Source organism: Meles meles, chromosome 5 (assembly GCF_922984935.1).
Source record: "Meles meles chromosome 5, mMelMel3.1 paternal haplotype, whole genome shotgun sequence".
Taxonomy (NCBI): domain Eukaryota; kingdom Metazoa; phylum Chordata; class Mammalia; order Carnivora; family Mustelidae; genus Meles; species Meles meles.
Genome location: NC_060070.1, coordinates 54,572,870 through 54,588,396, shown reverse-complemented (window position 1 = coordinate 54,588,396; position 15,527 = coordinate 54,572,870). Strand labels below are relative to the sequence as shown.

At 42.1% G+C, this 15,527-nt stretch overlaps 1 pseudogene; it reads left to right on the top strand.

Moving 5' to 3' along the window:
• Positions 1-369: 369 nt before the first annotated feature.
• Positions 370-14,192, top strand: LOC123942139 (annotated as a pseudogene).
• Positions 14,193-15,527: the final 1,335 nt, after the last annotated feature.

Below are 15,527 nucleotides of genomic sequence, written 5' to 3'. Positions count from 1 at the left end.
CTTTGGGATTCCAAAGTGAATCGATACAAGAAAATTTCTATACAAGAAAATTTGCAGAAACAGAAGGAACAAAAACAGATCCATTTCCTAACTTACTTCTACTTGCTAAAGTAGGCTTAGTATCCTGAGAGGGGGGAAAAACCCAGCAAAACAGTCCCTGTTTTTATCAAGTGCAAGTTCTCCCTTCAGCTTCCCTTTGTGACTGTTGAAATCAGGAAACTCTTAGAAGATACACTAAAGGATTGAAAATTTAGAACGTTTTTTTTTAATCACTCATTCCTTGGAAGCCACATCATGTCAAATGTATGTTATGTTTTGAACCACAAATAATAGGGTACCTTCCTATCAGAAGGGCAGTTATTACCCAACATGAAGTCCAGTGGCCAGCAATTCCAGGTTGGTGAGTTCAGTACCAAAATGAAGATGGAACTGGGGATTCTTGTCCGCACTCCCTGCCCCCAGGCTTGGGGCCTGGAAGGGAAGACTTCATCCTCTTGAATCTCTTTTTATCAAGGAAGAAGGCTTTGCTCAGAAGGGTAGCAAATATGCTACCCCCAAATATGACTGCAGGAGTTCAGGATATGCCACCCCCAAATATGCCACTTTGGTACCTTGATTGTCTTGAGCTGTCAGCACCTGAAAAATAGCAAGCACAGGGAGAGGCTTTCTCTGAACTCCCCTTTTTGGCCTAATGACACATGGTCCAAAAGGAACTCAATTGTCCTAAATCTTCTCCTTGGGAGCTTCAACAACCAGGGAAGACTGATAAAATTGGACATCACACTCAGACAAACTTTGTCACAAATTATCATACCTCTCACCTATTCTTCAAAGTGCCCATTCATCTTTCCTAAAAAACGATTTCCTCTCCCAAGAGGCTTACATTCCTCCTCTTTCCCTATTAAAATGGTATTTAAGCCTGAATCCCAAGCCACCTCATTTTTTCCTCAGTGTCTTCCATGTGCCCTGGAGGTATATATGGTAATCAACGTCTGTTTGTTTTCCTCTGTCTTTGATTACAGAGGTCTCCGCCAAGAACTCAGAAGGGTGGAGGGAAATTATGTTTCCTCCCCTGTAGTCCAAACCTCCCCTAAGCCGTCCCTGGTACAAAGAAGTGGAATTTATTCCATCACTCTTCATACAAATACACAACAGAGATGGGCTCAAGTCTGAGAGCTGTGCTTTTTAACTGATGTTCTCACAAGGGCAACACCCACTTTAGCAGGAGTTGAATTTATTTGCCTTTCACCAAAATTTTTGAGAGAACTTGAGTTTATCAGCATTGTTCTATTTTAGTGCCTTGCTTCAGTTATCTATTGCTGCACTAAACGTTACCCCCAAACATTATTTAAAAATAATATTTATGGGGCGCCTGGGTGGCTCAGTGGGTTAAAGCCTCTGCCTTCGGCTCCGGTCATGATCCCAGAGTCCTGGGATCGAGCCCCACGTCGGGCTCTCTGCTTGGCAGGGAGCCTGCTTCCCTTCCTCTCTCTCTGCCTGCCTCTCTGCCTACTTGTGATCTCTGTCTGTCAAATAAATAAATAAAATCTTTAAAAAAATAATAATAATATTTATTTTGCTCACTGCTCTTGGACTGAGTGGACTCAGCTAAGCAGTGCTCACTTGGTTCTCTGTGCAGGTGCAGTCAGGCAGTGGGGGCTTAAGATCATCCTGAAGTCTTCTTCACACATATCTAGCACCTGGGCCAAAGCTACTCAAACAGCTACAGGCTAGAAGAGCTGGGGCTCCTTGGACATTTCTCCACTTTTCTCTCTAGAGGCCTCCCCCACATGATGACTTCAGGTGGACATTTAACATGGCTATGGAGGCTCCATAAGTGAGTGTCCCAAGAGAAACTATCAGAAGCTGCCTGGCCTTTTCTAATTTAGCTCTGGAAGTCACACAGTATAGCTTCAGCCACATTTACTCATCACGGCAGCCCAAGACCACTCGGGTTCAAGGAGAGGGAATAGAGACTCTACCTCTTGAAAGGAGAAGTAGCAAAGATTTGGTGGACATACTTTAAATGCCACACACACCACTTAATGACTAGCTCTCCTGTCACCTACTCAGCTGGACCATCCTTAATTTACCTCGGAGTCCACAGAACCTGCTTTTCACGGTCATGTACACCTCCAGGCCCTCATCTCTCATCACTCTCCTTATGGATAATTCCCACTTTCACTTCACATACCTCCTTTCCCAGGATAGACTACTTAGAGAAGTACTTCTTAGCCCCATTACCAGTACTTCTTAACTCCATTATTTTGATAAAACTGAAATCAACCCAGCTAAGACAAAGATTTTCATAAACAGTGTTTCAAACCAGTAAATTTTAGGCCTTATTTCCTTTCATGATTTTTTGGTCTCCAAATAAGAAACAAAATGCAGAGATAGCCAACTAGCAGTAGGGAAGGTTCTCCTACACCAGCTAGGCCCAAGACTATAGGCCGTCCAATGGACAGAAGCAGGCAGGCCAGTACAAAATGTCTGCCAGTCTGTCCTCCTGCTCTTCTGAAGGTGGATTGCTTGTATTTTGCCCACCTAAGCAGAAAGGATGAACATCTGGAATCTTAGCTCTTTCTCTCTTGAAGTACTCTCTGCTCAGTATTGGTCAAGCTGACCAACCTTTCCTTGAGTAGAAAATTCCAGTGAGAGCCTGAAGTAATGAGTATGCCTCAAACACAATTTCACCAAGAAAAATTAAATGAAATTTTTTCAGTGGCAGCTTAACCACTTTAGGAAGAAAAGGAACCTTGTATAATTTATGCATACTGGTAAGAGGAAAGGAAAGGAATTCAGTGATGCTCAATCTAGGACAGTGAGTCCACTAAGGGGCACTAAATTATTCAAGATGCCAAATATCTTTGATTCTGCCTTAATTTCTATTAAAGTTATCTGTTCATTTGTTTTGTTTTGTTTTGTTTTAAGCAGGAGACGTTGAGGGAATGTTAGGAAGCTGTTTCTGTGAGCACATTTGAGAAGGCAAACCACAAGATTACAATGGGCTCTGTCTGGATAAAATAGAATTGAGCATATATACATATCAGTTACATAAAATATAAGTAAATTTTACACTTATTTTGTATTTTGTCATCACAAAATTGAGTTTCTGTGTAACTCTGTGACTAAGATAAGGAAAAAGTTTCCCTATAATCTTCAAAAATTTATCTTACTAGGGGGCGCCTGGGTGGCTCAGTGGGTTAAAGCCTCTGCCTTTGGCTTAGGTCAAGATCCCAGGGTCCTGGGACTGAGTCCCACATGGGGCTCTCTGCCCAGCAGGAAGCCTGCTTCCTCCTCTCTCTCTGCCTGCCTCTCTGCCTACTTGTGGTCTCTGTCTGTCAAATAAATAAAATAAAATCTTTAAAAAATATAAAAAAATCTTTAAAAAAATTTATCTTACTAGTTTTTTAGGACTTCTACTTGTAACCTTTATGTTATAAATATTTGTTTTTAAAAACTGCATTTATTAATGTGTTCATGGAGAGTTATAAACTCTGTTTGCCAAGGAAGGTTGATTTTAACCACCAACCGTGAGCAACTGGTCCGATGATTTTTAACCTTGTTTCAGTAGTAAAATGAAAACACTACAAACTGTTTCTTAAAATTAGGAACATGGCCAAAAGCATTTTTACTTGCAAAAAGTATATTATACAAAATAACTTTAACAGGCTGACTTGAAAACACAACATAGCATCTTGATTTTCATAACCTTGGCATGGAGCCCTGGTAGGATGCCCTACCTCTTTGATCTTCTGACTTCCATCTGATAGATGCCAAACTCTGAAAAAGTAGTACATTTGAAGGATCCTTGGAGGATCAATCTCAAAAGAAAAAACTGTACGAAAGCCTCAGAAACATGACAGAAAATGAAAAGAAATAATATAGGGAGTGAAATTGTGAAATACATCACACTTCTATTTTTTGTGTGTAACAGTGTAAAATTTACATCAATATTAAAACTGAAAACAAAGGAAATCCATGGCTCATGGAGGTTCCTAAGATCACCCCGGCAGAAGGTGCTCCCCACTACCAACCCCAAGCATTGTAGTTACAATGCAGTTCAAGTATATGGGTGCTAGGAATATTCAATCAAACAACTGACCTACGGTCTTCACAGACTGACCAAAGAAAAAGGGGAAGAGGACAACTGTTGTGGATTATAAGAGCCTTAGGACATAACAAACAGATGTAGTATATGGTCCTCGATCAGAGCCTGACTTGAAAAAAAAAAAAGAAAAAAAAATATATATAAAGGACATTTTGGGGGCAGTTGAGGCAACTGAATATAGCCAGTATATTAGGAAATAATTGTTCATTCATTAGGAACGATAATGGTATCATGATATAGGATTACATGCTGACATATTTTGGACTGAAACTTCACATAGTTCTACAATGTAAAATAGTTTTATGAAAAAACACATAGATGAAGTATATGTGGCAAGATAACAATTGAGGATAGAAGTGTTGAGTACACTTTTTCCTAATTTTCTTTATGTCTGAAAATTTCAAAATAAAAATTTTTGGAAGTACATGGATGTTATTCCTATCCCCCCATTTTTTAGAAAGACTTATTTATTTATTTGACAGAGAGAGACACAGCGAGAGAGGGAACATAAGCAGGGGAGTGTGAGAGGGAGAAGCAGGCTTCCTACTGAGCAGGGAGCCCGATGTGGGACTCGATCCCAGGACCCTGTGATCATGACCTGAGCCGAAGGCAGACGTCCAATGACTGAGCCAGCCAGGTGCCCCACCACTCCCCCATTTTTTAAATTCTTAAAATAAGAAGGAGAGGCAGGTTGAAGTTGGCTTAAGAAGATGGCACCTGTTAAGTTCAAAAGGGAACTAGCAACAAATTCAGCCAGAGTGCCCTTCTTTAGTTACTAAGCCTCTCACCATGGAAACAAAACAAATCTAGAAATCTTGAATCACCGTTAGATTTATTTGTTGGGCAGAGGTATGCCAACTGTGCTTCCCTCATGAATGTCAGGCTAAAGGGCAGTGTAGTTACCCCAGCAGCCAACCAAGTCCACCGGAAGACAAAAGTGTTGGACTCGCAATATGGGTGGAGCTAGAGAGTATGACGTTAAGGGAAATGAGTTGGTCAGACAAAGACAAATACCATATGATTTTACTTACATGTGGAATTTAAGAAACAAAAACAAATGAAAAAAGGAGATAAAAAGGAGAGAGGCAAACCAAGAGACAGACTCTTAACCTATACAGATCAAACTGATGGTTACCAGAGGGGAGATGGGTGGGGGGGATGGGTGAAATAGGGGATGGAGATCAAAGAGCACGTTTATCATGATGAGCACTGAGTAACGTGTGGAATTGTCGAAGCACATATCGTACACCTGAAACTAATGTAACACTGTATGATGCTAACTATACTAGAATCAAAATTAAATAAATAACGGGGGGGGGGATCTATCAAAATAAATAAATAAATAAGTGCTGTACTCTCTTTGTTGGTATCAGTGTTTCTGTCTCCAAAACTAAATGAAACAATTGGTCAGAATAAGCCTCTGTGTCATGATGTAGCAATAATAGCAATGAGTAACACTACTGACGGTAATAATAAAGCACACCATTTATCCAGCACTCAGCGAAAGGCATGAGAGAGGGGTCCAGACTTAACAGATGCTGCTTCAATATTATGATCGATAAGGCATGCTGGACACACTGAGTTATGTGGTCATTATGTATAGTCTTTCCTTAAGCCAGGTGTTCAACAGAAATTATTAAGTCTTTCTTAGCATCTAAGGGGTCCAACTCTCAAGGTGAAGCACTGTTAGCTCACGGTGTAGGGGTAACACGGGAAGCTGGGACACCCCCCTTCTCTCCTCACACCCTTTTCTCCCCTGTCTCCCACATGTCCTGCCTTCATCCTTCTGCCTTCCAGAAGAACTTGTTCCACAGCACCCTGCTGAGGCTGCCTATATGCTCCCTAAGTCCAGCTCTTATTATCCAATCCTTTGAGCTGCTCCACACAGTTCAGGACCAACATGTTCATGGCTCTATAATTTTTTCCATATTTCTTCTGATTCTTCAGCTTATCCCTCCTGCCTTCACTGCCCTGAGTAACCAGAAATACTGCGCCTTTCTGTTGACACCGGCTCTATGCCAGAACACTCAGGAACAGAACGGATTAAGAAAGGCTCAAGAAAGGGGTGCCTGGGTGGCTCAGCGGGTTAGAGCCTCTGCCTTCAGCTCAGGTCATGATCTCAGGGTCCTGGGATCGAGCCCCGCATCGGGCTCTCTGCTCCGCAGGGAGCCTGCTTCCTCCTCTCTCTCTGCCTGCCTCTCTGCCTAGTTGTGATTTCTCTCTGTCAAATAAATAAAATATTAAAAAAAAAAAAAAGAAAGGCTCAAGAAAGGAGTGGTGTGTCTTCAGTTCCGCCTGCCCATCCAAACACAAAACCGAATGAGTCCCTGAGGGCTGTGGCTTCTTGTAGACACCTGGAGTCACTGGGTTCAGTTCGCAGGGTTAGGGATCAAATGATGTAAAGTAAGTAAAGAAAAGAAACAAGGGTTGTTGTGCTAATTGTGAAATAACTGGATGCTGGGTCCGTTATGTCTTCCCTAGGTAATACTTGGAACTCTACATCAAAACTTTAAAATTGTATTTTTATAAAAATTGTTTCAACTGTTAAGAACAGCATGTACTCGGAGGGTGCTCATAAAAGATTCACTTATTCAACAAATATTATGTAATAAACTAATGAAGCAAAAGACCGTTGTCTTCAAGGAACTTAAGCTGAATGGAGAAAACGATGTGCAGTGGCCCTTAGGGCGCTCAGTCAGTTGAGCGACCAACTCTTCATTTCAAGTTGGGTTGTAATCTCAGGGTCGTGAAGTCCAGTCTCACCTCTGGCTCCGTGCGGCGTGGAGTCTGCTCAAGACTCTCTCCTCCCGGGGCCTGAGTGGCTCAGCCGGTTCAGTGGCTGCCTTCAGCTCCTGTCTTGAGCTCCGGGTCCTGGGACAGAGCCCCGCCTCCAGCCCCCGACTCAGCCGGGAGCCTGCTTCTCGCTCGGCCTCTGCCCTCCCCCTGTTCGTGCTCTCTGTTTTTCTCTCTCTAGAATAAATAAGTAAAATCTCAAAAAATAAACAAAACAAACAAACAAAAACCTGTCCCTCTCCCTCAAGTAAGTAAATAAATCTTGAAAAAAAAAAAGGAAGAAAGAAAGAAAAATGAATACAAAGCATTCTTGCTCTGACATGTACACGTAGGCAGTGCCATCGGAGTGCAGAAAAGCCGTTGACTTCCGACTGGCAAAGGATGATATTTTTTTTTTTAAAGATTTTATTTATTTATTTGACAGATAGAGATCATAGGTAGGCAGAGAGGCAGCCAGAGAGAGAGGAGGGGAAGCAGGCTCCCTGCTGAGCAGAGAGCCCAATGCAGGACTCAATTCCAGGACCCTGGGACCATGACCTGGGCCGAAGGCAGAGGCTTTAACCCACTGAGCCACCCAGGTGCCCCAAAGGATGATATTTTAAGTTTAGATTTACTGAACGGTTACTTCATTCTATAGTGGTAAGATGAACGTGCCGTTTTCCTTTTTCTTCCTATCCAACACTGTCTCCTAGTGGTTCCATGGCCCCTTTGCAGCGCCTCTCACCTCTCCTCACCCCCAAAAGGATACAGAAAGGGAAATGGAAATGTTGCATCAAAGAATCACTATAGAATCTGAGTCTATTTGTGAATATTAGTTTTACATTGATCCATTTCAATGAATCCTTCATTTCCTTTCTTTTTCCTTTCCGGGAAAATTGTGTCCTTCCATAAAAGTGTCATATACTATGGGTCCTAACATTTTATCACTGGGTGATCTGGGAAAAGACAACGACCTCCCCCAAAAAGGATATAAAAGGGAAAAGTAGAGACCTTCCTCTGCCTTCACGGAAGGGCCTACTCCTGTTTCCAAACTGCAAATGACAGCAAGTCTCCTTGTAGACAAGGCAAGAAGAAGCTCACAGTTGAATCTGACTGAAACATGATCCCCAAAATGTTGAAATCTTGATGCATGTATCAAAAGCCAAAAATGCTGTCACATCAAAAGTGGAACTGTTTTCTGTTTTGCAAGAGGTGACAGCTTAGTTACTGTTTTGGGGTAGGCTATGACTCATTCTGGGATGACCCCCAGGATAGGCGCAGGGACTATTCAAGGAAAAGCTGAGGCTCTAGAATCACGTGAAAGATTGTCAGTGCAGCAGGCAGAATTACAGCTTTGACTTTCTGAGGTTCTGTGGCTCAGAATATAACTTAGGGAGAGGAGGAATTTTGTTTCATGGATGCACTCCCCTTGTTGGGTTCATAATTAGCATTTCAGGGTTTGTTGAATGAATACATGAAGGCAAAGTGCTCCCCATTTCCTCATGCTGGCCCTCCTTACAGATTTACCCACTCTTCTCTCTCTTCTGCTGTCTTCATGGTGGTTATTCTCACATAAAACGTGACTTGTAAGTCTTTATGTCCTAACATCTCCTGCCACCCTTACCTTACTCTCACCCAACATGACAATTCATTTCCCTCAAGATTTTCAAATCTTGCTTCGTCTACTATAATATCCTCCTCATTAGCCATTCTGTCTCCACTGTGGTCCATCTTCAATGCTATTGCCTAAACCTTCTAAATTTCTCCAGTCCTATCTCCTCCGGCCCTCAGGAGAGCCTCCTCAAAAAAAAAAAAAAAATAAATAAAATAAATAAATAAATAATAAAAATTTGAAAATCAAGAAATGCTGCCGTGGATATTCGATGCCACAATATCGTAAGTTTCAGATCCACACATTTCAGAATTTCTCTTTTTCCTGCTGCAAAAAATCTTGAGCAGAATATTCTGCATTTCTTTAATTAACTTGTTTTCTCATACCAAGATGTCTTTCATCTTTGTTACTCTTGAAAAAAAGAACCATATTTTGTTAAGTATGATTACCTCCTTCTCACCCTTAAGTAAACACACGAGGTGCATACAGTATCAAATCTATAATTCTATATGTTTTTAATACTGTGTGTTTAATCCATGAGAAACTCTTCAGAATATTAGCTCCTTAAACTGAAGTGATTGATTGGCAAGGAGTGAGCCCTAACACAAATAGGGTCAATTATGATACATTTCAGTTGATGCATCCTGGACTAGTCAGAGCCTCTTCTTGAAATTTTTGAACATGGGACCACAAATATCCCCCATTTTCTTTCAGGTGTGTTTCACAAAATTCATATGTTGAAGTCCTAACCTTCAACGTGGCTGTTTGAAGACAGGGTCTTTATGGAGGTAACTAAAATTAAATGAGGTCTAAAAGCTGGACCCTGACCCGATAGGATTGATGTCCTTACAAGGGACACCCGAGCTTTCTCTGTCCGTGCCACGAAGAGGATGTGGCCTAACCCTAACCCTAACCCTGTGAGGATGTGGCCAGGAGGTGACTCGTCTACAAGCCAAGAAGAGAGCTCTCACCAGGAGCCGACGTGGCTAGCACCTTAACCTGGGACTCCCAGCCCCGAGAATTATGAGTAAATAAATTCCTGTTGTTTAAGCCACCCAGTCTGTGGTATTTTGCTGTGGCAGCCTGAGTGGACAGATACTGAGTGGGGAAGCTGCAAAGTAGCCATTAGCAGAGGACACACTTCTGCCATGCTGAAGAAGGGATTCTAAAGGAATAAGCTGAGACAAGAGACAGAGAGACCTACAGGCACTCCTGTGTTCCCGTTACTTATACACAGAGCAAAGATTAGAACCTCAGCAGAAGCATTTTTCTTTATTCTTTTTTGTACTTACTATACCTGAATTGGTTTCAGAAAAATGTTTTCTGAAATGGTAATTATTACATATTCTATATGTATTCACTTTTTTCTCAGCATGCTTAATAATCATCTATAATAAAAAAAAATTCGACCAGTTAAAAGACTGATTAGGAAAACAATGATCACAAATGTATTATTGAAGCCAGGCTGTGGCCACTTGGAGAAATGAAGCTAGGTTATATTTTACGACTTGAGAAATAAACTGACAGTTTAAATTGCTTCTTGGGAAATGTATCACTTTGTTTCATTTTTTTTGTTTTCTACAACTTTTAGTCCTTTGAAGGGATTCTATTAGTTGCTCTTCATACAGCTCTTTATTGATAAACACAGACAGAGGTAAACCAAAAAGAGACTCCTGGCTTCTCATCCACAACAAGAATTTCTGGTCTATTTTTTTCTTAGAATGTTCCAACTAAAGTGGAAAGAACCTTGAATCATTTTGGGGAGAACCTGGGTGGCTCAGTCAGTTAAGCATCTAAGTCCGTTTTGGCTCAGGTTACGATCTCAGGGTGATAAGATCCAGCCCCAAGTGGGGCTCTGTGCTCAGCTCAGAATCTGCTCCTGACTTTCTCTCCCTCTGTTCCTCGTCCCCTGTGTGCTTGCTCTCTCTCAAATAAATAAATTTTTAAAAAATCATCCTGACGGTTATTAGGATAGAATTGAGGTGGGGAAATGACTGCTGTACGTGCCATGAATGATTTAGGTAAGTGCACTAGTTGAAGTGAGAGGGCCTGGAGAGATGTGAGGAGGCCAAGCAAGAACACCAGCCTTCAGTCAACCAGACAATGCCAAGAGAATATTTTTAGCATCCTCCCAGAAGGAAGATGATGGCCTTCTACAAGAGGTCAATAAAGATCTGACATAACTCAGAATTCAAGCCCATCTTTCATTATGTATTAATGGCACATTTATAATTAGAAACCAACAATCAAATCCAAATTTATTTGTACACTCACATATTATATTCTCACACAAAGGCTACAACAATCCAATTTTATAAGTTCTTCCTCATGTAGCAGACTTCATATACGCTTTAGAATTACTGTTTCAATACATAGTTTTCTATTATCTAAGCAATCTAATGAAAACATTTAATCATTTTTTTCTCTGGTGTATTCTACTAAGATAAAATTTTGGAAACTATCTTGGTTTCAATTCATTTTATTTTTTTAATTTTATTTAATTTTATTTATTATTTATTTGTTTGATTGGGTGTCCTCATTAATGAGATGAATCTTGCAAAATATCCTTGACTTGAAAAAAGTTGTTTAAAAAAAAACATAAATAGCAGCTATGAAACTATAATTTCAACAGAGGTAGGCAGCTGGAGCAGATACACAGCTAGATTCATGGAAATCAGAGAGAAAAGAGAGAGAATAAAAAGTTGCCCATCATTCAGATGCTGATTTATCAAACATAATATAATGTTGTATCAATGACGAGCAGTGTTGAAAGACAACAAAGTCTTTGGGGGTGGGGGACAATGAGTAAAGTTGTCTTAATTATTTTTCTTCTCTCCTCACCTCGGAAGTAACATGGTACATAGCAGATAAAGAACTGGTTTTAGAAGGGGCACCTCGGTGGCTCAGTGGGTTAAGCCTCTGACTTTGGCCTAGGTCATGATGTTAGGGTCCTGGGATGGAGCCCCGCAAAGGGCTCTCTGCTCAGCAGGGAGCCTGCTTTCCCCTCTCTCTGCCTGCCTCTCTGCCTACTTGTGACCTCCCTTTCTGTCAAATAAATAAATAAAATTTTAAAAAAAATTGGTTTTGGAATAAGACAGATCTAGATCTAAAGTCTAATTCCCATGTAATTGCTGTGTGTTTAATCTGTTGCTAATTGTACTTCGTTAGTTTCTAGTTCTTGCTAGTAATACTTAGGAAAGTTGGCTGGGATTGAGTGCCCACATGTTCATTTATTTTTAAACTTCTTGTTAAATCAGTACTATGGCTATCATTGTGTTGCATAATATTATGAAAACAAAAAAGATCAATCTAGAGACTGTAGGGACATGGTCGTTTGTTGTCAGTCACTGGGGAAGAGATCACAATTGCTGCTTTCTCCAGCTTCCTATGTTCCAACATTGGTCTTCTTTTTGCAATTCAACCATGCAAAGTAATTTCCTTTTCCCCCCAGAATGCTTTTCTCCTGACATTTATCACAGCTAGCTCCTTTTTTTCTGGTCTCAGTTCAACTGAGGCCTTTTCTAGCTTCCATTCCACCATTTTTCCTAAGAAATCACACTGTTGGAGCGCCTGGGTGGTTCAGTGGTTTAAAGCCTCTGCCTTCGGCTCAGGTCATGGTCCCAGGGTCCTGGGATCGAGCCCCGAATTGGGCTCTCTGCTCAGCGGGGAGCCTGCTTCCTCCTCTCTCTCTCTGCCTGCCTCTCTGCCTACTTGTGATCTCTGTCTGTCAAATAAATAAATAAAATTTTAAAAAAAGAAATCACACTGTTGATTCCTTTATGGCAGTTCCCACTATAGACCATTATCATGCTTATGAATCTATTTAGTAGTCTATCTCCACTAACTAGAACAAAGTAGGTTTTCAATAAGCAGTTGCTGGATGGTCGGATAGATGGATGGAGAGATGGATGGCTGATGGATAGATGAAGGACAGGGTCTCATAAAGATTTCCTCTATTCATAATCTGACCACTTTTGATTATCTCTATGACTAACACCTGTGCACTGCCTCCAACATTTCCCAACTAGATTGTTGCAGTGGGCTTCGTGATGGGTCTGCCTGCTTCTACTCTGGGTCCCCTATGGCCTACTTCAACATCATAGTTAAGCTAATCCCCTTAAAAACATGTAAGTCTGTCTTCTGCAAAAAACAAAAACGAAACAAAAAAATCTTCAATGACTTCCCATATCCCTCAGAGTAAAAGCCAAAGTCCTTACAACAGTCTCAAGTCCCCACTTAGTGTGGTCCCTCCTTACCTCTCTGACTTCTCTTCACTCTTCTAGCGAGAACTGCTATTGCCATCCTCTTCCCTGAACATGCCAAGCACTTAAGGCATTTGCTCTAGACTGTTCCCTCTTCCCATAATGTTCCCCCCAACCCAATATATCTGAGTGACTAACAATCCTCACCTTTTAGTCTTTATTTAAAGGTTATCCTCACACCTTATTTACTACTGCCCCCAATTACCCCACCCACATGCCAGGCTCTCCCTGTTGGTCTTTTTTCCCTAAGAACTTAACTACCTTCTCACATTCTTCCCTGCCACCTCTCACTCTCATGTAAACTCTGTTCACCCATGATTCCCAGACACATACGACAGTGTCTGGCACGTAGTAGGCACTCAGTATCTCTTAACCTGAATGATTAATCTTGGTGTATATATAGAAGAGTCCTGGTAGTGGATTACAACATGCTGCTCTCCATGTGAATGTATCCAGGACCCAAGAAGAAGGAGTTCAGGCTAGATGCCTGTGGAATCGCCAGCTTTGGGGAGCTTATGCGAAACTCTCTCAAACAGCAGGAAGGAATCTCTGCAAACCCGGAACCAAAGTGCCTATAACAGCATCACAATTCTTGTTTTTATCATTCTTGTATTCTCCATATCCATTTGCATTTGTGTTCCCTAAGGAAATCTTTTTGAAACACCCCTGTCTGCCCTAAATGAACAATAATGGTCACCATTTATTAATCATCTAAGTACTGCTTAGGGTAAATGGTACAGTTGTGGTTCCATTAGATGATACAGTAAGTGGGAAAGTTAGGAAACCCTGCCTTGGTTGGTTGCCGGCTGAGAAATCTACCAGAACTAATTTAAGCAAAATGGGGAAGTTACTTGCCAATGTACTGAACCAAGCCTAAGAACAGGCATGGATACGGTTGTGGGCATCAGAAATCAGAGCTAGGAACCAAATGCTTCCAGGTAGTCGTCTTCGGTGTTGACTTTTTTTTTTTTTTAACAGCCTGTAAGCGGCGATGTAGCTAGTCAGAGTCGGCGCGGGAGCGCGAGTCCGGGCGGGAGGCGGGGCAGGAGTCCGGGCAGGAGCTGGGCGCCGCGCGCCAAGGACAGCGAGCACCTGCTACAGGAGCGGCCGCGCGCCTACTACCTGGACGCCTGGCAGGGCGACTTTGCCAGCGGCCCGCGTGGCTCCCGCGCCCCCGCGGCCGCCCCCCACTCACCGGTCACAGAACACCCACCCAACCTCCCAGCGTCTACAACACCCACAGTCGAAATACCACCAGGTATCCTGCCAATTCCGTTGGCGTTGGAGGCTGCCCGCTCAGCAGAGTCGGGTTTCGGAGGACCCCGTCACCTCCCAGGTCGCCTTCTTAACCATCATTTTGTTCCCATTTGGGTTCATCCGCCTTTTCGCCTTGAGGAAGCAAAGATGCCCCAACTGCGGGGCAAACTTTACTTAAAGGGACCAACACACCGGCTTTCCTATAGCCCGCTTTTTCTAATGTAAATGTCGTGTACAACAGCCTCATTTGATTAAGCTTTCAGGACTGTTGTGTAAAGTGAGGTGGGATAGCTTTGTCCTGTGACTGCGGTTTCCCGGGCACAGGGGTCGCGGAGCGTGGAGACGCAGCAGCACTGCTCCTAGGGTTCATGACCACCCAGTAAAGCACGACTTTTAGTTTTTGCAGTCTTCAATCTGAGAAAGGTGAGAAATAATGTTTTAAATAAACGTGATTCAGGGGCACCTGGCTGACTCAGTCGGTTAAGCGTCGGCCTTCAAATGAGGTCACGATCTCAGGATCCTGGGATTGAGCCCCACCCACCCTGGCGGCCTCCCTGCTCAGCGGGGAGTTTGCTTCTCCTTCTACACTTGTTTGTGCCCTTTCTCTCAAATAAATAAATATTAAAAATAAGATTCATGCCACTGTAAAAAAAACAAACAAAAAAACAAAAACAACTGGGAGAAAGACTGTTAGTTGCCAACTCAATACTCAGTCTCCCCTTACTATACAGAATTCCAATTGCATTTGCCAATCTGCCCAGCTAAGACATTTCCTGACCACTCTGAAACCAGGCATGATCATGTGACAAAGCTCTGGCCAAAGACATCGAAGTCAAGATCTCTGTTTGGAGCTTCTAAGTCTCTTTAAAGAGAGCTCACTTAATTAGTGTGTCCTCTTTCACCACCCCTTCTTCCTGCAGGGAAATGGTCTGGAGCTCCAGCAGTGATTCTCACAAGAACGAAGACCACACACTAAGGAGAGCTGAAAGACAGAAGTACGTAGGATGTGGATCAAATTCTAAGCCTGTCAGCCCTGACAGGCTCATAGTCCCTGCTTTGTGTCAAGTTGATAGGGACAGGAAATGAAAAGATACTGCGCCTTTCCCCAGAAAGTTAACAACAGAAGCAACTTTTTTTTTTTTTTTTTTTTTTTTTTTTTTTTTTTAAAGATTTTATTTATCTCCTGAGGTGGAGGGTGGGCTGCCGGCCTGGCTGCCTGTTAGTTGATGGGTTTTGCTCCCTTCCCCTTCCCCCCTTTTTTGAGTTTATTCTGATTTGATTATTTTTTTTCTTGGTTTCTGGATAAACCACCCTCTGGGGACAGGATAATAAAACATGTAATATTTTTAAAAAAAAAAAAAAAAAAAAAAAAAAAAAAAAAAAAAAAAAAAAAAAAAGATTTTATTTATTTATTTGACAGAGAGAGAGATCACAAGTAGGCAGAGAGGCAGGCAGAGAGAGAGGAGGAAGCAGGCTCCCCGCGGAGCAGAGAACCCGATGCAGGGCTCGATCC